Raw genomic sequence first — 24,461 nt, forward strand, 5'->3', positions numbered from 1 at the left:
CAAAAGTTCTTAGCGGATCTTGATGATGATGTTCACAGGTAATTATTCATCTTGATTTAATTATATGATGATTTACGGTTGTTCAAATTACAGGAATTTCGATTTGGGGTTAGTGACGATTTATTGGAAAAAGAAATTAATTGAAGAATTTACTATAAATAATCGAATAACAGTTTTGATGATAGTTTTGATTGAAAATAGGAAACTGCATCAGTTAGTTAAAATGGTTGATTGTTGCAGGTTAAATAGAAATAGAAAACGAACCCAATTATGAAGATAATCGTGATTGTGTGGGTTCTTGTTGTTGGCTAGAAAAATATAATGGGACAATGGTGGTAGATGATAGTTGTCTATGGACCGAAGCAATAGTATAACTGACCTAGATAGATGGATAGTTCAACCTTCATACCTATAGACTGAAACTGGATCCAGCTGAAAATCATGTGACACACACTGCAACCTTATAATTATGGTATAGTTATTTCAAGTAAAGAAAAATACTTAGTTTGACTAGAGTATAAATATCGGTTAACTTATGATTGTGGTTGTGGTGCTATTATTTCGTGCAGGCAAAACAGGAACAAGGAAAACAAGCTACAGCAGTTTCATGATGATTGTGATTACGAGCAGGGTAATGAAAATAAGGTGGAGGTTCATGGTGGTGATGGAGGTTGAAGGTTCACAGATACAGCAATCAGTTAATGGCTGCAACTTCTTCTTCCCATTAGTTCAAACAGAAACCGAAGAGGAAAAAAAAATAAAGAGAGATGGCGGTTATAAACTGGTGGTGATTATGATCACAAGGGAGAAGGAGGTCAAAGAATGTGAACATAGTAGTAGAAGAATTATGGTTTTGATGTTTGTTGTTGGTTCTTGATTGGAAATGGTGTAAACAGAAAGTCATGGCATCGAACAGTAAGTAAGGTGATAGATTGTTGTTTTAGTTTTGTAAAGAGGAGTGGTTGGTGAACATAATTTTGATCAGGAAGAAAACAAAAGACAAATTAAAGGCAGATTCCATGTGGTATGATTGATTATGAAGTGTAACGAATTGGAAGGCGGAAACAATTTACTCATACAGTTTGATTGTAACATATAACAAATTTGTACGATTTGTTTCCTAACCATTTGTTTCCATTTGATTCTAATTTATAAGTATTAATATGTTATTAATAAAAATACTGATAATTAAATAACAAAATTTCTAATAATAATAACAATAATAATATTCATAATAATAACATCAATAATATTAATAATATTAATAAAAATAATACTACTAATAAGAATATTGATAATAATTCAATTGATAATTTTTAGTAATAATAATAACTTTAATAACACTAATAGTAATACTACTAGTTATATTAATGATAGTGATAATTGTAAGAATAATAATGATAATATATCAATTTATAAATATCAATTTTATATTGAGAATAATAACATTAATGATAATGTTTATAATAATATTAATATTATTAATGATAATGAAAATATCAATAATAATATAATAAGTTTTTCATATCAAATTATATATATATATATATATTTCAACTACCACATATATAATTGTGTTTTAAGTTTTCCTTCATAATATCTACCACATAATAGTTTATTAATCTATTTTGATTTATAATATAATTATTTACATGTATAGTTATTTATATATACATTTCTATTTACAATTAAAGGTTCGTGAATCGTCAAGAGCAGTCGAAGGGTAATTGCATATATGAACATAGTTTCCAAAATTTTCGAGACTCAATATTACAGACTTTACTTATCGTGTTGAAATCATATTAAGATTAAGTTTAAATTTGGTTGAAAATTTCCGAGTCGTCACAGTACCTACCCGTTAAAGAAATTTCGTCCCAAAATTTGAGTGAGGTGGTCATGGCCAACAATAAAAATGTTTTCATGACAAATATAAGTTGATAAATAGAGTTTTATCATCATTGAATAATTCGGACAAAACGATTCGATTACTCGAGGCGTACGAATGAAGCTATCACTAAATAATGAAATGAGAAAGATGAGTTCATCATACTTTTGACTAGTCATTGTTGAATTTAGAAAATAAAGTGCGTCTTGACTTTTGACGTTGTCTTGGTTGAATTTATAAAATAAGGCGTGTCTTAAATTTTGACGTAGAGGGTTGAATTCCGGAATTCAAGGGATATAAAGAAAATCTTCGAAATCTAAAAGATTTGATTCTTCGGTGAATAAGGAAATTAAGATCTCCATAATTAAATACGGTGATCCACCTAGATTACTCTGTCTGATATTCCCATTATAAATTAGGTTCTTCTTTTCTATTATTCTCACAATTCCTATACTTCCTTTCTTAGTTCATACATCCAAAAGATTGTGAAAATGCTTAATTCCGTTCTAATCCTTGATATTTTTCTAATTATCATTTCTGTCATCCTTCTTTTCAATCTTCTACCAAAAAAATCTGTTTAATTTTAATTTTAATAATAAGGGTATGTTAGCGAATGTTGTAAGGGTGTAAGTCGAAATTCTGTCCGTGTAACGCTACGCTATTTTTAATCATTGTAAGTTATGTTCAACCATTTTAAATTAATGTCTCGTAGCTAAATTATTATTATGCTTATTTAAGCCGAAGTAATCGTGATGTTGGGCTAAAATATTTAAGACGGGGTAATTGGGCTTTGTACCATAATTGGGGTTTGGACAAAAGAACGACACTTGTGGAAATTAGACTATGGGCTATTAATGAGCTTTATATTTGTTTAATTAAATGATAGTTTGTTAATTTAATATAAAGATTTACAATTGGACGTACCTATAAATAACCATATACACTCGATCGGACACGATGGGCGGGATATTTATAAGTACTAATAATCGTTCATTTAACCGGACACGGGAATGGATTAATAGTCAATGGATTTTTTAAAACAGGGGTGAATTATATACAAGGACACTTGGTGTAATTATAGTTTAAGTCCCCAATTAGTTGGAATATTTGACTTCAGATATAAGGATAATTTGACGAGGACACTCGCACTTTATATTTATGACTGATGGACAATTAACCCATGGTAATAAACTAAAATCAACACGTCAAACATCATGATTACGGAAGTTTAAATAAGCATAATTCTTTTATTTCATATTTAATTTCACTTTTAATTATCGCACTTTTATTTACTGTCATTGTATTTAATTGCACTTTTAATTATCGTACTTTTTAATTATCACAACTTTATTTATTATCGCAATTTCATTATCGTTATTTACTTTACGCTTTAAATTAAGTTATATTTATTTTTAATATTTTACATTATGTTTTAACTGCGACTAAAGTTTTAAAATCGACAAACCGGTCATTAAACGGTAAAAACCCCCTTTTATAATAATAATATTACTTATTTATATATATATATTTATATTTTTACAAATATAGTTAAAAATATAGCGTTAAACTTGGCAAGTTCCCTGTGGACAAACCGGACTTACTAAAAACTACACTACTGTACGATTAGGTACACTGCCTATAAGTGTTGTAGCAAGGTTTAGGTATATCCACTCTATAAATAAATAAATAACTTTTGTAAAATTGTATCGTATTTAATAGAATTTTGTAGTAAAAAATATAACTATTTTTTATACACCTCTACGCACATCAAGTATTTTTGGCGCCGCTGCCCGGGAGTCCTAAACGCCGAAAGCGCAACGCTATAAAAAAAGATTTTTTTTAGTTTACTTTTATAAAAATACGTTTTTTTAAAATACGTTTTAAATATTAAAAATACAAAAATAGAAAAAAGAAAAACAAATTATATATATTTTTAAGAGTTTGTTTAAAATATATAAAGTTAAAAAATATTTTTATTTCTATTTTAGTTTTTAATATAAGTATTTTATTATTTTATATAAATATTTATTTATACTAAAAACAGAGAAACAAAAAAAAACAAAAATAATAAAAGTAATCAGGCCACTACACTGTAGCAGCCCAACAACTGAACTGGATCAGAGGCCCATGCGATCGCATGGCTGTATAACTAAGATTTCATGCAATCGCATGATGAGAAAAGACAGGTCAGAAATATAGGATCCGACGAAATTAGGGTTTTAATATTAATAATTATTATTAATCAACCCTAATTAGGGTTTAGTTTTATATTAATTAATTTTAGTTTTATTAATTTTATAGTTTTAAGTTATAATTAGTTTTAATAAATATATAAATTAATACTTTTATAAAATAAATAATATAAAAATAATATTTTTATAAAAATTGTATTTTTACAACTTTAAGTTTTTTTATATTTTGTATCTTTTTATTTGTTTTAGCGTAATATTTGTATTTTTCGTTCGTATTTAGTTTTAAGTCATAGTTTTTGCCATAGTTATTTTTATTTCTAGATTTTTAGGCTTTGCATTAAAATCCCTTAAGTGTTTTTTCTTTAGACTAAGATTTAGGTGCTTTAGAATTTTGCGACGCCATTTTAATATTTTAGTACCTTTTTAAGTAATTTCCGTTTTGGATATAGAATTTCTTTTAAGCTTTAATACCTTTAGACGCAACCTTTAATTCTTATTTTTAGACTTTTAAGTTTTGACGCGCTACGTTCTTTTTATTATTTTTTGACCTTTTATTTTTCGACGTTTTCCGACGCGATCTTTTTCTTTCTTATTTCTCGCCGCTCTAGTTTTTAGGATATAGAATTTTCTATTTCTTCTCTAAAATTTCTTTAAATTTCAACTAAAAATTATTTTAAGTGGTTAAATTGATAGACATCCAAATTTTCTGCTTCATAGTAATAGTTGGATTTGTTAGTGGCTGAGTTGTGAGCTTCCGATTCAAAGGGTTCTGGCTCCCTGCTACATCTTTTGGCTATTCGAAACGTAGGTAAAAGTTGAAAAGTCTATTAATTTGATAACTTATATAATTTTTTTATCTTTTATAACTAATAGGATATTCAGTGAATGCACCGAGCAAAATGTTCACCACCTTTTATACGTTCACCACCTGTAACTCGATCAAGACATCTAGCCAATATTGTCGCCGTTGATTTTTCTTTAGAATCGTCATCAAGTCGACAAAGTACTCCAATTCAAATTTCCGATAATCCATTTTTTGAACCCGACCTCACAATTGAGAATCCGGAGGATATTCAGGGACAATTCAGAGATCCTGAACCACTAATCTTTCCTCCGGAACCACCAATCATTCAAACAGAGATTGTCGAGGAACAACCCATTAAATCAGAATACTCCAGTGATTCAGATTCAACAAATTCAATCATAGAGAATCTGGAACCTCTAAGTATGGAAGACCGAATGCGAGGTAAACGCACTGGCCAAGGTCACGCAATTACTCAACCTGACATTAATGCGCCAGATTATGAAATCAAAGGACAAATTCTACAAATGGTAACAAATCAATGGGAATTTAGTGGTGCGCCGAAGGAAGATCCAAATGAACATCTTCGTACCTTTAATAGGATCTGTACTCTATTCAAAATCCGAGAAGTGGAGGATGAACAGATATATCTCATGTTATTTCCCTGGACTTTAAAGGAAGAAGCCAAAGATTGGTTAGAATCGTTACCTGAAGGGGCGATTGATACATGAGATGTTTTAGTTGAAAAATTTCTTAAACAATTCTTTCCGGCATCTAAAGCCGTAAGACTTCAAGGAGAAATTGTTACGTTCACACAAAAGCCAAACAAAACTCTATATGAGGCGTGGACAAGATTTGGAAAGCTATTAAGAGGATGTCCGCAACATGGTTTAGATACTTGTCAAATAGTACAAATATTCTACCAAGGATGCGACATCACTACAAGAAAAGACATAGATATAGCAGCCGGTGATTCCATTATGAAGAAAACTACAACTGACGCTTACAAAATTATTGATAACACTGCTTCCCACTCTCATGAGTGGCACCAAGAAAAAGATATCGTTAGATCATCTAAAGCAGCTAGAGCCGATTCTAGCCATGACTTAGATTCCATTTCCGCAAAGATAGATGCTGTCGAGAGACGAATGGAAAAGATGACTAAAGATATTTACTCAATAAGAATTAGTTGTGAGCAGTGTGGAGGACCATATTTGACAAAAGATTGTCTCAGTATTGAACAAACAATGGAACAAAGAGAGAATGTTTCATACATGAACCAAAGGCCTGGAAATAATTATCAGAATAATTATCAACCGCCAAGACCAATCTACAATCAAAATCAGAATTATAACCGAAATGTTCGATACAACAATCAACAAGGTCTTAGCAATCAACAAGTACCTAATAATACTTACAACTAGCAAAGACCTATTTTTCCAAATAAACCACCACAAACCGATGATAAAAAGCCAAATTTAGAAGATATGATGTCGAAGCTAGTTGAATCTCAAACACAGTTTTTCACATCCCAGAAACAAACCAATGAACAAAATGCTCAAGCATTTAGAAATCAACAAGCTTCTATTCAAAATTTGGAACAAGAAGTAAGCAACCTAGCAAGGTTAATAGGTGAAAGAAAACCAGAAAGTCTACCTAGCGATACAAATGCTAACCCCCGGAATGAAACAGCTAAAGCCATTACTACAAGAAGTGGTATTACACTTAAACCACCTGAAATGCCTGTAATTTCCGATGAAGCTATTCCTACTCCACAAGAACCACAATCTGAGCAAGATAAGGAAACAGAACCGGTAGTTGAAAAGGTTAATGAAGATAACACAGTTAAAGCTAAACCTTATGTTAAACCATACCAACCACCACTTCCTTACCCTAGTAAAATGAGAAAAGAAAGACTTGAAGCCGAGCAATCCAAATTCTTGGATATGTTTAAACAAATAAATGTAAATCTTCCTTTCATTGATGTAATTTCAGGAATGCCAAGATATGCTAAATTTCTGAAAGATCTAATCACAAATAGAAAGAAAATGGAAGAACTCTCGGCTGTTACTATGAATGCTAATTGTTCTGCAGTATTATTGAATAAAATACTAGAAAAACTATCAGATCCAGGAAGTTTCACAATTCCATATTTTCTGGGTAGTCTTAGTTCAATAGAAGCATTGGCAGATTTAGGTGCTAGTATAAATCTAATGCCGTATTCACTATACGTTAAACTAGATCTTGGAGAATTGAAACCAACAAGAATAAGCATACAACTAGCCGATCGATCAGTAAAATATCCTAGAGGGATAATGGAGAATATGCTAGTTAAAGTTGGTACTTTAGTATTTCCAGTAGATTTTGTTATTCTGCACATGAAAGAAGATTCTCGAGTTCCTCTCATATTAGGAAGACCATTCTTAAACACAGCTAAAGCAATAATAGACGTGTTCGGTAAGAAACTGACCCTAAGTATAGAGGACGAGAATGTTACCTTTTAAGTTGATAGAGCAATGCAACAACCGCAATCTGCAGATGATACATGTTATTATATTCAAATTATAGATTCACATGCAGAATTGTTAGAAGAATTTCCAGAATTACAAGGAACAGGAGAATGTTCTTTAGGAGAAGGAACTGAACCGATTGATGAAGCTGAAATGTTAGCTACACTTATGGCTAATGGATATGAACCAACAACAGAAGAAATTCAAATGCTAAAAGAAGAAGACAGATATCGATATAAATCATCGATAGAAGAACCACTGACATTAGAGTTAAAGCCACTTCCAAACCATTTGGAATATGCTTATTTACATGGTGAATCTGAATTACCTGTAATAATATCGTCTTCTCTTACTGAAAATGAAAAATCACAACTCATTTCTGTGCTAAGAGCTCATAAACCAGCTATTGCATGGAAGATTCATGACATTAAAGGAATAAGTCCTTCGTATTGCACACATAAAATCCTTATGGAAGAAGGTCATAAAAAGTATGTGCAATGCCAACGAAAACTAAATTCTAATATGCAAGATGTTGTTAAGAAAGAAATTATTAAACTGCTTGATGCAGGTTTAATTTATCCAATCTCTGATAGCCCACGGGTAAGCTCAGTTCAATGCGTACCTAAGAAAGGTGACATGACTGTCATCACAAATAAAAACAATGAGCTTATTCCTACTAGGACTGTAACAAGATGGCGTGTTTGTATTGATTATAGAAAATTAAATGACGCCACCAGAAAAGATCACTTTTCCTTACCTTTCATTGATCAAATGTTGGAAAGATTAGCCGGAAATAGTTACTATTGTTTTCTTGATGGTTTTTCTGGATATTTTCAAATTCCAATAGCACCCGAAGATCAAGAGAAAACCACGTTTATGTGCCCTTATGGTACTTTTGCTTACAAACGCATGCCATTTGGATTTTGCAATGCCCCTGCAACCTTTCAAAGGTGCATGATGGTAATTTTTCACGACATGATAGAAGAATGAATGGAAGTTTTCATGGATGACTTTTCAGGCTTCGGTGATACTTTTGAAACATGTCTAGTTAATCTTGAACGAATGCTTATTAGATGCAAACAATCAAATCTAGTACTTAACTGGGAGAAATACCATTTCATGGTTAAAGAAGGCATCGTTCTTGGTCATAAAATTTCAAAGGAAGGAATTGAAGTGGATAGAACTTAAGTAGATGTAATTGCTAAACTTCCACATCCCACCAATGTTAGAGGAGTTAGGAGTTTTCTAGGGCATACCGGTTTTTACCGACGTTTCATAAAAGATTTTTCTAAAATTGCCACTCCTATGAATAAACTCCTAGAAAAGGATGCTCCATTCATCTTTTCAGATGAATGCATCAAATCTTTTAATATTCTTACAGAAAAACTCACTAATGCGCCGATCATGATAACTCCAAATTGGAATCTACCATTTAAACTTATGTGCGATGCAAGTGATTTTGCAATAGGAGACGTTTTAGGACAAAGGATTAAAAAACGATTTCAACCTATTTATTACACTAGTAAGACGCTACAAGGAGCACAAACGAACTACACAACTAATGAAAAAGAACTCCTTGCTATTGTCTTTGCTTTTGACAAATTTCGTTCATATCTCGTTCTAGCTAAAACGGTGGTCTATACCGACCATTCTGTTCTTAGATACTTATTTTTGAAACAAGATGCTAAACCACGATTAATCCGTTGGATCTTACTCTTACAAGAATTCGATATTGAAATTCGAGATAAAAAGGGAGCAGAAAATCTCACCGCTGATCATCTTTCTCGTCTTGAAAATCCTGAATTAGAAGTTCTAAATGAATCGGCCATACAAGATAACTTTCCTGATGAATATCTATTGAAGATAGATTATAGTGAAATTCCTTGGTTTGCAGACTATGCAAACTACTTAGTATGTGGATTTCTTGAAAAAGGGGTGTCGTACCAAAAACGAAAGAAATTCTTTAGTGATATAAAACACTATTTCCGGGAAGATCTACATTTGTTTAAAAGTTGTCCCGATGGAATAATACGCCGATGTGTATTTGATATTTAAAGCTAAGGGGTATAAAATACTATTAATTTTTACAAGAAAATACTATTAAATACGATACAATTTTACACAAGATATTTATTTATTTAGAGAATGGATATACTTAAACCTTGCTACAACACTTATAGGCAGTGTACCTAATCGTACAGTAGTGTAGTTTTTAGTAAGTCCGGTTCGTTCCACAGGGAAAATCTTTAAACAAAGCTTAACGCTATATTTAGTTTACTTTTATAAAAATACAAATATATATATAAGTAATATTAATATTATAAAGGGGGTTTTTACCGTTTAATGACCGGTTTGTCGATTTTAAAACTTTAGTCGCAGTTAAAACCAAATGTAAAATAATAAATAAATACAAGACTTAATTTAAAGCGTAAAGTAAATAACGATAATGAAATTGCGAATAATAAAAGTGCGATAAAATAAACTTGCGATAATTAAAAAGTACGATAATTAAAAGTGTAATTAAATATAATAACAATAAAAATGCGATAATTAGAAGTGCAATTAAATATAAAATAAAAGAAATTAAATATGAAATAAAAGAATTATGCTTATTTAAACTTCCGTAATCATGATGTTTGACGTGTTGATTTTAGTTTTATGCCCATGGGTTAATTGTCCTTTGTCATGGATTATTTAATATGTCCGTCTGGTTTTTGTCCATAACAGTCCATCAGTCATAAATATAAAGTGCGAGTGTCCTCGTCAAATTATCCTTATACCCGAAGTTAAATATTTCAACTAATTGGGGACTTAAACTGTAACAAGATTTTAATACTTTGTTTAATAATTACACCAGGATGTCGACTGAGTGTAACCCAAGGTTTTAATATTTTGTTATCAATTATACCAAGTGTCCTTGTACATAATTTCACCCTTGTTTTAATTATTCTAGTGGCTATTAATCCATTCCCGTGTCCGGTTAAATGAACGATTATTCATACATATAAATACCCCGCCCATCGTTTCTGATCGAGTATATATGGTAATTTATAGGGACGCCCAATTGTAAATCTTTATATTAACATTAACAAACTATCATTTAGTTAAACAAATATAAAGCCCATTAATAACCCATAGTCTAATTTCCACAAGTGTCGTTCTTTTGTCCAAACCCCAATTATGGTACAAAGCCCAATTACCCAATTTTAGTAATTAGCCCAACATCATGATTACTTCGGATTAAATAAGCATAATAATAACTTAGCTACGAGACATTAAATTAAAAAGGTTGAACATAACTTACAATGATTAAAAATAGCGTAGCGTTACACGGACAGAATTTCGACTTACACCCTTACAACATTCACTAACATACCCTTATAATTAGGATTAAAATTAAAATTAAAATTAAAATATAAATTATAAATATAAATATTACGTATATAGATAGAGAGATGGATATATATATTATATTTTTACGATCAGAATGAGCGAGCTTTATAGACAGTTTCTAAATTTGGGGCTCCGCGACTCGTGTAATTTTTGCACTGCAAACTCCGCAACTTGCGGAGTTTGCTTTTACAGCTCACACAAGTTTGGAGCCTTTCTTGCCGACGGTTTATAATATATTATATAATATATAAATAATTATAAGAATTATTTAAATATTATATTATATTTATGTGCATAGTTGACTTGTAATTTTTAGTCCGTTACGTCGAGCATTGAGATTTGACTCTAGTCCCGGTTCCGGATTTTCGAACGACCTTGCGTACAATTTAATATCTTGTACTTTGCGTTTTGAATCTTGTACTCTTGTAATTTCGAGATGTTTCTTATCAATAATTGGAACCTCTTTGATTGTATTTTGTACTTTTGAGCTTTTTGGTCGTTTGCGTCTTCAATTCGTCGAATCTGTCTTTTGTCTTCACCTTTTATTATTTAAATGAATATCACTTTTAAATAGAACAATTGCAACTAAAAGCTTGTCTTTCTTGAGGAATAATGCTATGAAATATATGTTCGTTTTTAGCATTATCAAATATTCCCACACTTGAGCGTTGCTTGTCCTCAAGCAATATCGTCTTGAAATACAAGAATCACTTCTTTATTCTTCACACTTTGTACATCAGTGATTTCTATACGGCGGTATAAACAATGGTAGTAACGATATGGTTTACAGTCCCACATGACTATAAAAATTTAGATCCATTAAGGAAATTGGATCTTTATGAAAACATTTGATCTTTTGAAAATTAAATCTAGCTTTTACCCTAGATAAGTTTTCCGGAATAACCCTTCACCGGTGTTTGCAAAATATTTTTGTGGGTTTGGTGGGTTTCAGATTTGAAAATTTTAGCTCAAAACTTGTGGTTTTGTGTCACCCACTTGCTAACCTTGTATTAGAAAAGCAACACATCCAGTATACTTGCTCCGTATATTACCTTTCGGTAAACTACCGTCCGGTTATAAAGGAAAGCGTTGAACAAGCAACTGTTAAGGCAATGTCCCCTGACATGCTTTTAATTATGGTCTATAACGTGTCGGACGCAATTACTATCCTTTGTAGGAGCAATAGTAAAGCTCACCCTTATGATTTTTTGGTCTGGCACAAGGTCCTGTCTTCGACCATGCTATGCAACCACCGTTCTTACGGTTGACACCCGATTTGGTTCAGGTGACCTAATGAATTCCAGGTGAATTCCTAGGATTTTACGTTCAATGGTAATGAACGCAGTGAAAATGGGTTTTTAGAAAACAAATCGGTTTGTAATTTTGATCAAAATATTTTCTCGTTCAAGCTCGAGTTTAGATATCATTGAATTCCATGAGTTTGAATTCTTAATCTTTAAGGTCAATCTCTAGGATTGAGTAATATCAGGCTTAAAAGCTGATTTTTAATCTTTTAAGGAGATTATCCTTTCTGGGAATCTGATTCATTAGTCTTATCCAGCTAATTTTCATGGTGCCCCCCATTGTACGAGATAAATCCTTCTCATGGTTAGGATAAATCTGACCACTTGGCGACCCTGTTTAATGCTGAGGTCCGTGGATTTCCTGCTGATTTTAGAGATGACTTTTCTAGATTTTTCGTCAACCTACAGCTGGTCTGGACGACAACTTCTTGACCTAAATCAAGAAGCGGTGGTCTTTTTCGGAAGACTTTACTTCCTTTTAATGATGGAATTGATTCATCGTGTAGATCCATCTCTTCTTTTCTTTCATTGGGTAAAACAGTTTAGTTTAGTCCAAAGCAAAAGTATTTTCAGTTATTTGTTACAGATATATGTGACATATGTTTTGAATAACTTGGAGAATTTTCCCACACTTGGCTTTTATTTTCCTTTTTATTGTCCTCTATTCCATTTTAAATGAATTTTAACATTTTGGTTTGTTTCTCAATTTATGTCCTTTCCGAGGTAACAATAATTTCGGTGTTAAAACCTAGTTTTATCGTTCATAAATATGTATAAACATGATTTTGAGTTCATTTAATTAAAAATTTTAAAAAATTTTACTAGAATTGGGTAGTCAGTATATAAGACTAGGGCTGTTCTTTATTATCAGAGAGCACTAGATTCTAATACAACTACTACTTTACTAGTATTTCTAATGGTAACCAAGTGTATAAAGTAAAAATTTTAAAATCCAAAAAATTTAACCCCTTCCCACACTTAAGATCTTGCAATGCCCTCATTTGCAAGAAATCAGTAACAATTTAAATTATTGAGGGTGATTTGTGTGAAAACGATTAAATTTTACCAAAGTTTCCAAACATATTTGTGTTTGTTTGCTGAATGATAAATGGTGCACATCATTTGTTCATTCCGTCTTGTGGTTATTTCACATATATTTTGCATCTTGTCGTCAAAATTAGTTGCTTTTGCTGAACTTAATGCCAGTCTTTGAAAATGCGTTGTTTTACCCTGTTGTGTACATAAGATAAACTGCAAACATATATACATATTTTTGAAGTTTGGTATATTACCCCACATTCAAAAATTATTAAAATCTAAGAATAAAAGTTAGAAAATTATAACTATTACAATATTAACATAAGTATTAAACGTATCAACATTACAAATTACAAAATAAATAAAACTAAGTAGACTAGGGATGATACTGATACCAGTAGGGGTTCCATGCATAACCATAGGTGCTATAAAAAGCTTCGGCTGGGTTATACGTAGGATACGGTGGTTGAATCTCTATAGACCAGGGAGGGAATATGGGCTTTGGAGTAGGAATATAGTTTCTACCTATATGTTGGCAATAAGCTATGATTTGGTTTTGATGAACTTGCCAATCTTCAAATGCTCTTTGTCTAGCATTTTCGTACTCCTGTGAAGCTATAAACCTTTGCATTTCTTGCATTTCATTTCCCCCTCCTACATTACCTTGCTGTTGGTTTCTCTCAACCTGTGGATGTCTACCATGGTATTATACTGCGGCGTTATTTCGCCTCTTCAAAACTTTCGCACCATGGTATACATTTAAACCTATTGTATCGCGGGGTTCTGGTTCTTCGACTAATAATCCCCCCCGACTTATATCCACACCGAGATATTCAGCAATCAAAGTAATAAATATACCACCTCCTATTATGCTATGCGGTCTCATCCCCCTAACCATAGCTGATAAATAATAACCCACACAATAAGGTATACTTACAGCGCTTTGTGGGTCTCGAATACACATATGGTAAAACAAATCCTGTTCATTTACCTTTTCCTTGTTCTTACCTCTTTGTGTAATCGAATTAGCTAAAAACCTATGAATTACTCTTAATTCAGCTCTATCTATATCCAAATAAGAGTAATTTCCCCCTTTGAATCGGTGATGGCTTGTCATTTGACTCCATACACCATGTGTATCAAAATTTTCATCTATCTTTCTACCATTTAGTATCAACCCTCTACAATCGGCAGATGCTAACTCCTCAGGCGTATATATACGTAAAGCCTGAGCCATGTCTAGTAAAGACATGTGGCGCATCGAACCTCCTAACAAAAATCTAATAAAAGATCGATCGGTTAAACTAGCTACCCGATCATTTAATTCTATACTACATAACAATTCTTCACACCATACTTTATATACAGGTCTACGCATGGTGAATAAACGTACCCAGTTGTTAAAAGTAGAATTACTATACCTCTGTGCAAGTAATTCCCTAATTGGCCCGGCCAATTCTACAGCTTCTAATGGTCCCCATTCTATGACCCTAGGTACCTCAACAACTTTAGAATGAAGAGTATGCAAACCCCTTTGGTATTTTGGATAATCTATCCAAAGTCTGTCAAATCTCAGGTTCGGGTGCAAATCTTCCAAGTGCATATCAGAAAATGTCATGACTGGATGAGGTATATCTTGTTCGTAGTAGTTATCTACCTCCTGTTGTTCCGCATTCTCAGCAGGAGCATTGCGAGCTTGGGATGAAGATTCACCCCTTTCAGTCTACAAAACACATCAAACACAATTTTTGTGCATCCAAATATGCATTAGTGTCAGCAAAATCATCAATCAAAATAATTACAATGACAAGATCAATTTATATCAAACTTAAGCTCATTTTCATATTTTTATCAAATCTACACTTTTTCAAATAAGCATATACGAAAATGTTCGCCAAGTTCATAAGCATTTAACTCAAATAACATGTCAAAATAATCATTACTAGCAATTAAACAAGTTTCAAATGGCATTATCTTTCAAAAATCAAGTTCATGAATTTTAAACTTGAAAAAGTCCACTTTAATTCTCAAAATCATGTTTAGGCTCAATGTTTGGATCATTTAACTACCTAAACATGTTACACTACTTAATTTAGCAACAATTCATGACAAAAATCGGCCATAACCTTTTTATATCAAAAAGCCCCAAATTTGCTCAAGAACACAAACCCTAGATTACTCAAAATTTGAAGTTTAAGGCTTCTAATCATGTTAAATAGCATCAATCTAGGTTATACAAGCATAATACATAAACAATTTAAGCATAATTACACTAAAAAGCATCAAAATCAAATTGGGTATAAAATTGCTCAAGAACATTAATTTTCGGATTAAATGGTGTTTAGGTGTAGAAATTTACTGTTTTTCTTGAGTAATTCCTTAATAGCATCCTTCTCAACATGATTTTAGTAAAAGATTTGATGATTAACGGTTAAAATTGTGATTTTGGGGGTGTTTTTCGGGTTTTCCGGGTATTATTTTCGCAGTATTTTTGAGTTGTGTGTGGACTGATCAGTTCAGCTCGATTTTATTTTTTTCTGTATTTTGGTCCTCCCGCGAGTCGCGGGGTTTAAACCTTCAAACTCCGCAAGTCGCGGAGTTTGTATTTTTTTTTTAATATATATATATCTTATACTAATTAAAACAATTAAGTAATTAATTTTAAAATTTTGTTTACCTTGTTATTTTGGACGAGGTCGTTTCGGATCGATGTCCTAGTCCGTCCTTCGACAAAATTTTAAAATTTGTCTTTTTGTAGCGATTGTTTTAAAAGCTAAGATTTTTGGGTTTTTTTTTTAATGTTTTTGACATACTTTAATTCAATAAGATTAAAAATAATGATAATAAAAGTTCTCGTCCCTCCCTTGGGTAAAGCAATTTCGGTTTAAAGACCTAGTCTTCAACTTACGACGAATTTTAAAAATCACATTTTTAACTTAATGAGATAAAGTAAATTTTTGTTTTTAAATTCACACAACTTAAATATAAAATTCAAAATTAATATTAAAAATTCACACCAAACTTAAAATTTGAAATGCATAAAATTAAAAATTCATATTTTAAAAATTAAAAATTCACACCAAACTTAATTTAAAAATTCATATTATAAATTCACACCAAACTTATATTAATTTTTCAAATGTTAACAATTTTAAATATATTGTTTTTACAAAGTTTGCAATATTAATTTAAGATTTATATATTAATTTTAAAAATATGGTAAAAATAAAATTAAAAATCTTTTTGGCTTTTTATCCCACTTTAATCAATCAAATATTATCAAAAATATGCGCCCCTCTTTTCGGTAAAGTAATTTCGGTTCCAAGACCTAATTTAACTCATGACAAATTTTTGAAATATTTTGGGTTGATTGATTAAAGATATTTATACCTTAAGAATAAACGTTAAATTTCGCAGTGATGTAATAAATTTTTGAATGATATCAATAATTTCGGTATTCAATACCAATTTAATACTTTATAGCGAACAAATTAGCGTTTATTATCAAAAGGTTAAAAATAAAAATAAAAAAATAAAAACTGTACAGACTTACCTGTGAGATAGATTTCTTAGTTATATGATCTATCCCATTCATAAGATAGTCGGTTTAATTGGTTTTCCATGGCTACATAGGCGTAACCTAGAGCATTCAGTGTTTTTTCTTCTAAACATATGAACGGTCCGTCTCTGCATAAAGTAACAAATTCGGTATTTGAATAGGTTTGATTATTTGAACATTTACCTCCATGTGACCATTTTCCGCATTTGTGACATCTTTCTAGGTGTCGTGCTCTTCTTTTCGCTGCGGATTTTGATTTTCCTTTACCAAATTGTAACTTATTATCTTCGCATCTGGATTCTTTTCTAACTCCGTCCAATCTTTCTCTGATTACTGATACTATTTCACTCGGAAGTGTGTCATTATTACGTTTAGTGATCAAAGCGTGTAGCATTAGACCATGGTTTAGTTCACAGGCAGTCTTCATTTCCTAAAAAAAATAAAAATTCAGAATGGGGGGAGAAGACTAGTTCTTTAGGGTCTGCTAGGGAAAGACCGTTCGGGTTCCATTTTCGAGAACTACATGAAAACAGACAATCTAACTCTAACAGAAATACATATTATCCTTTAAAGACTTAATTCTCCCCACACTTAGTTAGCTGTGGTGTCGAAATTGTGATTAACTTCGTTGTCGAATTCCATCGGACTATCTATATAATGTTTAACTATGTGACCATTAACTTTAAATTCAATCCCATTTGAATTTATTAATTTTATCGTTCTGTATGGGAAAACTTTTTTGACTATGAATGGTCCAGACCATCTTGATTTCAATTTTCCAGGAAATAGCTTGAATCGTGAATTGAAAAGAAGAACTCTGTCTCCTTCTTTAAATTCTTTTGAACTTCTGATTCTATTATCATGCCATTTCTTCGTTCTTTCTTTATAGATTAACGAATTATCGTATGCTTCATGTCTTAATTCTTCTAATTCGTTTAGTTGACTTAATCGTAGACGTCCGGCTTCATGTAAATCAAGATTACATGTCTTCAAAGCCCAAAATGCTTTGTGTTCAATTTCTACTGGAAGATGACATGCTTTTCCATAAACAAGTCTAAAAGGTGTGGTTCCAATTGGAGTTTTGTAGGCTGTTCTAAAAGCCCAGAGTGCATCCTCCAATTTAATGGATCATTCCTTCGGATTTGATCCTACGGTTTTCTCTAGAATACGTTTTAAAGCTCGGTTGGTATTTTCAACTTGTCCACTTGTTTGTGAATGATATGAGGTGGAGATTTTATGAGTTACTCCATATCTTTTAAGAACTTTCTCAAGTTAATTATTACAGAAATGAGTACCCCGATCACTTATTAAAGCTTTCGGTGTTCCAAACCTTGCAAAAAGACGTTTTAAAAAGTTGACTACAACTCGTGCATCGTTAGTTGGGAGAGCTTGTGCTTTCGCCCATTTAGATACATAATCAATGGCTACGAGTATATATAGATTATTATGAGATTTTGGAAATGGACCCATAAAGTCAATACCCCAAATGTCAAATACTTCACATACTTGGATGACATTTTGTGGCATTTCATCACGTTGACTTATTTTTCCGGCCCTTTGACAAGCATCACAAGATTTGCAAAGAAGGTGTGAGTCTTTGTAAATTGTAGGCCAATAGAATCCAGCATCATAAACTTTTCTTGTTGTTAGTTGTGGCCCATAATTCCCTCCTGTTGGTCCTGTGTGACAATGGTTTAAAATTTTACTAGCTTCATCTCCAAATACACATCGGCGTATTATTCTATCGGGACAACTTTTAAACAGATGTGGATCTTCCCAGAAATAGTGTTTTATATCACTGAAGAATTTCTTTTGTTTTTGATACGATAATCTTTTTTTAAGGAATCCACATACTAAATAGTTTGCATAGTCTGCAAACCATGGGATTTCATTATAATCTATCTTCAATAGATATTCATCAGGAAAGTTGTCTTGTATGGCCGATTCATTTAGAACTTCTAACTCAGGATTTTCAAGACGAGAAAGATGATCAGCGGCGAGATTTTCTGCTCCATTTTTATCTCGGATTTCAATATCAAACTCTTGTAAGAGTAAGATCCAACGGATTAATCTTAGTTTAGCATCTTGTTTCGAAAATAGGTATCTAAGAGCAGAATGGTCGGTATAGACCACCGTTTTTGCTAGAACGAGATATGATCGAAATTTGTCAAAAGCAAAGACAATAGCAAGGAGTTCTTTTTCAGTAGTTGTATAGTTCGTTTGTGCTCCTTGTAATGTCTTACTAGCATAATATATAGGTTGAAATCGTTTTTCAATCCTTTGTCCTAAAACGGCTCCCATTGCAAAATCACTTGCATCGCACATTAGTTCAAATGGTAGATTCCCATTTGGTGTTATCATGATTGGCGCATTAGTGAGTTTCTCTTTAAGAATATTAAAAGATTTGATACACTCATCTGAAAAGATGAATGGAGCATCCTTTTCTAGGAGTTTATTCATAGGGGTGGCAATTTTAGGAAAATCTTTTATGAAACGTCGGTAAAAACCGGCATGCCCTAGAAAACTCCTAACTCCTCTAACATTGGTGGGATGTGGAAGTTTAGCAATTACATCTACTTTAGCTCTATCCACTTCAATTCCTTCTTTTGAAATTTTATGTCCAAGAACGATGCCCTCTTTAACCATAAAATGGCATTTCTCCCAATTAAGTACTAGATTTGATTGTTCGCATCTAATAAGCATTCGTTCCAGATTAACTAGACATGATTCAAATGTATCACCGAAGACTGAAAAGTCATCCATGAAAACTTCCATGCATTCTTCTATCATGTCGTGAAAAATCGCCATCATACACCTTTGAAAGGTTGCAGGGGCGTTGCAAAGTCCAAATGGCATGCGTTTGTAAGCAAAAGTACCATAAGGGCACGTGAATGTGGTTTTCTCTTGGTCCTCGGGTGCTATTGGAATTTGAAAATATCCGGAAAATCCATCTAGAAAACAATAGTAACTATTTCCGGCTAATCTTTCCAACATTTGATCTATGAAAGGTAAGGGAAAGTGATCTTTTCTGGTGGCATCATTTAATTTTCTATAATCAATACATACACGCCATCCTGTTACAGTCCTAGTAGGAATAAGCTCATTTTTCTCATTTGTAATGACAGTCATGCCACCCTTCTTAGGCACGCATTGAACTGGACTTACCCATGAACTATCAGAGATTGGATAAATTAGACCTGCATCTAGCAGTTTAATAATCTCTTTCTTAACTACATCTTGCATATTAGGATTTAGTCTTCGTTGGCGTTGCACATACGTTTTATGACCTTCTTCCATAAGGATTTTATGTGTGCAATACGAAGGACTTATTCCTTTAATATCATGAATCTTCCATGCAATGGCTGGTTTATGAGCTTTCAACATAGAAATGAGTTGTGATTTCTCATTTTCAGTAAGAGAAGACGATATTATTACAGGTAATTCAGATTCACCATGTAAATAAGCGTATTCCAAATGGTTTGGAAGTGGCTTTAACTCTAATTTCGGAGGTTCTTCTATCGATGATTTGTATCGATATCTGTCTTCTTCTTTTAGCATTTGAATTTCTTCTGTTGTTGGTTCATATTAATTAGCTATAAGTGTAGCTAACATTTCAGCTTCATCAATTGGTTCATTACCTTCTCCTAAAGAACATTCTCCTGTTCCTTGTAATTCTGGAAATTTTTCTAATAATTCTGCATGTGCATCTATAGTTTGAATATAATAACATGTATCATCTGCAGATTGCGGTTGTTGCATTGCTCTATCAACTGAAAAGGTAACACTCTCGTCCTCTATACTTAGGGTCAATTTCTTACCGAACACGTCTATCATTGCTTTAGTCGTGTTTAAGAATGGTCTTCCTAATATGAGAGGAACTTGAGAATCTTCTTCCATGTCCAGAACAACAAAATCTACTGGAAATACTAAAGTACCAACTTTAACTAGCATGTTTTCCATTATCCCTCTAGGATATTTTATTGATCTATCGGCTAGTTGTATGCTTATTCTGGTTGGTTTCAATTCTCCAAGGTCTAGTTTAGCGTATAGTGAATATGGCATTAGATTTATACTAGCACCTAAGTCTGCCAATGCTTCTATTGAACTAAGACTTCCCAGAAAACATGGAATTGTGAAACTTCCTGGATCAGATAGTTTTTCTGGTATCTTATTCAACAGCACTGCTGAACAATTAGCATTCATAGTAACAGCCGAGAGTTCTTCCATTTTCTTTCTATTTGAGATTAGATCTTTCAAGAATTTAGCATATCTAGGCATTCCTGAAATCACATCAATGAAAGGAAGATTTACATTTATCTGTTTAAACATATCTAAGAATTTGGATTGCTCGGCTTCAAGTTTCTCTTTCTTCATTTTACTCGGGTAAGGAAGTGGTGGTTGGTATGGTTTAACATAAGGTTTAGCCTTAACTGTGTTATCTACATTAACCTTTTCAACTACCGATTCTTTTTCCTTATCTTGATCAGGTTGTGGTTCTTGTGGAGTAGGAATAGCTTCATCAGAAGTTACAAGTATTTCAGGTGGTTTAAGTGTTGTACCACTTCTTGTGGTAATGGCTTTAGCTGTTTCATTCCGGGGGTTAGCATTTGTATCACTAGGTAGACTTCCCGGTTTTCTTTCACCTATTAACCTTGCTAGGTTACTTACTTCTTGTTCCAGATTTTGAATAGAAGCTTGTTGATTTCTAAATGCTTGAGCATTTTGTTCATTAGTTTGTTTCTGAGATGTGAAAAACTGCGTTTGAGTTTCAACTAGCTTCGTCATCATATCTTCTAAATTCGGCTTTTTATCATCGGTTTGTTATGGTGGTTTGTTTTGAAAATTAGGTCTTTGCTGGTTGTAAGTATTATTGGATACTTGTTGATTGCTAGGACCTTGTTGGTTGTTGTATGGAATATTTCGGTTATAATTCTGGTTTTGGTTGTAAATCGGTCTTGGCGGTTGATAATTATTCTGATAATTATTTCCAGGCCTTTGGTTTATGTATGAAATATTCTCTCTTTATTCCATTGTTAATTCAATAATGAGACAATCTTTTGTCAAATGTGGTCCTCCACACTGCTCACAACTAATTCGTATTGAGTGAATATCTTTAGTCATCTTTTCCATTCATCTCTCGACAGCATCTATCTTTGCGGAAATGGAATCTAAGTCATGGCTAGAATCGACTCTAGCTGCTTTAGATGATCTAATGATATCTTTTTCTTGGTGCCACTCATGTGAGTGGGAAGCAGTGTTATCAATAATTTTGTAAGCATCAGTTTCGGTTTTCTTCATAATAGAACCACCAGCTGCTATATCTATGTCTTTTCTTGTAGTGATGTCGCATCCTTGGTAGAATATTTGTACTATTTGACAGGTATCTAAACCATGTTGCGGACATCCTCTTAACAACTTTCCAAATCTTGTCCACGCCTCATATAGAGTTTCATTCGGCTTCTGTGTGAATGTAACAATTTCTCCTTGAAGTCTTACGGCTTTAAATGCAGGAAAGAATTGTTTAAGAAATTTTTCAACTAAAACGTCCCATGTATCAATCGCCCCTTCAGGTAACGATTCCAACCAATCTTTGGCTTCTCCCTTTAAAGTCCAGGGAAATAACATGAGATATATCTGTTCATCCTCCACTTCTCGGATTTTAAATAGTGTGCAGATCCTATTAAAGGTACGTAGATGTTCATTTGGATCTTCCTTCGGCGCACCACTAAATTGGCATTGATTAGTCACCATGTGTAGAATTTGTCCTTTGATTTCATAATCTGGGGCATTAATGTCTGGATGAGTAATTGCGTGACCTTGGTCAGTGCGTTTAGCTCTCATTCGGTCTTCCATACTTAAAGGTTCCAGATTCTCCATAATTGAATTTGTTGAATCGGAATCACTAGAGGATTCTGATTTAATGGTTCGTTCCTCAACAATCTCTGTTTGAATGATTGGTGGTTCCGGAGGAAAATTTAGTGGTTCAGGATCTACGAATCGTTCCTGAATATTTTCCGAATTCTCAATTGTGAGGTCGGGTTCAAAAAATGGATTATCGGAAATTTGAACTAGAGTACTTGGTCGACTGGATGACGATTCTAAAGAAAAATCAACGGCGGTAATATTTGCTAAATGTCTTGATCTAGTTACAGGTGGTGAACGTACAAAAGGTGATGAACGTCTTGCTCGGTGCATTCACTGAATATCCTATTAGTTTTTAAAAGGAAAGAAAAATTATTATAAGTTATCCAATCAATAGACTTTTCTGATTTTGCCCACGTTTCGAATAGCCAAACGATGCAGCAGAGGGGCAGGATTCGTTTGGTCTCAATATAATTGAGTACTGTTTGGCTCCAATAACCCGGTCCACGTACAAATCCAACTATTACTACGAACCAGAAAATTTTGATGTCTATTAATTTAACTACTTAAAATAAATTTTCGTAATTTTAAGAAATTTAGATAAGAAGTAGATTAAAAAAACTATGTCCTAAAAACTAGAATAGCGAGAAATAAGAAAGAAAAAGAGTTCGTCGAAAAAGGTCGAAAAAGAAAAATGGTTGAAAAATAAAGGTGACGGAAAAATAAAAGAAACTTATAACACTTAAAAACACTTGACTAACCTAACCTTATTACTACAACTAACTTAAAATTATAATCGCAAATTGAGATTACTAATTGGAATGATAATTGATACATAGGTAAAAGTCGTCTAAAAATATTAAAGCTTACAGAAAAAACTAAATCCCAAATGAAAATAACTTAAAAAGAAACTAAAACTTAAAAAGGCGTCGCAAAGTTCTAAAGTACCTAAATCTTAGTCTAAAGAAAAAGCACTTAAGGAATTCTACGGCAAAGCCTAAAAATCTAGAAGTAAAAATAACTACGGCAAAAACTAAGTTTAAAACTAAATATGAGCTAAAAATACAAATATTACGCTAAAACGATTAAAAAGGGACAAAATATAAAAAATATACAAAAAGTTGTAAAAAGTTACAAATTTTTATAAAAATATTAATATTATTTATTTATTAAAACTATTAATTTTATATTTTAATTAAACTAATTTAACTAAATATATAAATTAAATAAAAAGAAACTTAAAATAAAATTAATTATAATAATAATAAGTATTTAGGGTTAATAATAATAATAATTAATAATTACTTCTAATTAAATGCAGATTAGGGTTTCTGTCGGTGTCAGGGTGTCTCCGCGAGTTGCGGTGCCCGAAGCAGAAAACTCCGCGAGTCGCGGGGTTCCAAAATTCAAATGACAGGTTGTTTAAAATTCGACGTGTTTTTTTTTATATATTTTCTGTTTTAAATTCTAAAATATTTATATAATAAAAACTTATATTTTAAAAACTAGAATAAAAATAGAACTACTTTATAATTTTATAAATAAAAATCTTAAAACTAGATTTATATATATATATATATTTTTTCGGTTTTTTTTATGTTTTAAATAAAAACAAAATACTTAAATAAAACTTATATAAAAATAAAGAAACTTTATAAAACTTAAATATTTAACAAAATCTTAAAAATACTTATATTTTTGTTTTTCTTTGTATATTTTCGAATATTTAAAACGTATTTTTATAAAAATGAATTTTAATAAAAGTAAACTAAAAATCTTTTTTTATTTAATTAGGGTTGCGCTTCCGGCTTTTAAGCTAAATTGTCCCCGGCAGCGGCGCCAAAAATACTTGATGTTTAAAGCTAAGGGGTATAAAATACTATTAATTTTTACAAAAAAATACTATTAAATACGAT

This window comes from Rutidosis leptorrhynchoides, chromosome 11 (assembly GCF_046630445.1).
Source record: "Rutidosis leptorrhynchoides isolate AG116_Rl617_1_P2 chromosome 11, CSIRO_AGI_Rlap_v1, whole genome shotgun sequence".
Classification (NCBI taxonomy): Eukaryota; Viridiplantae; Streptophyta; class Magnoliopsida; order Asterales; family Asteraceae; genus Rutidosis; species Rutidosis leptorrhynchoides.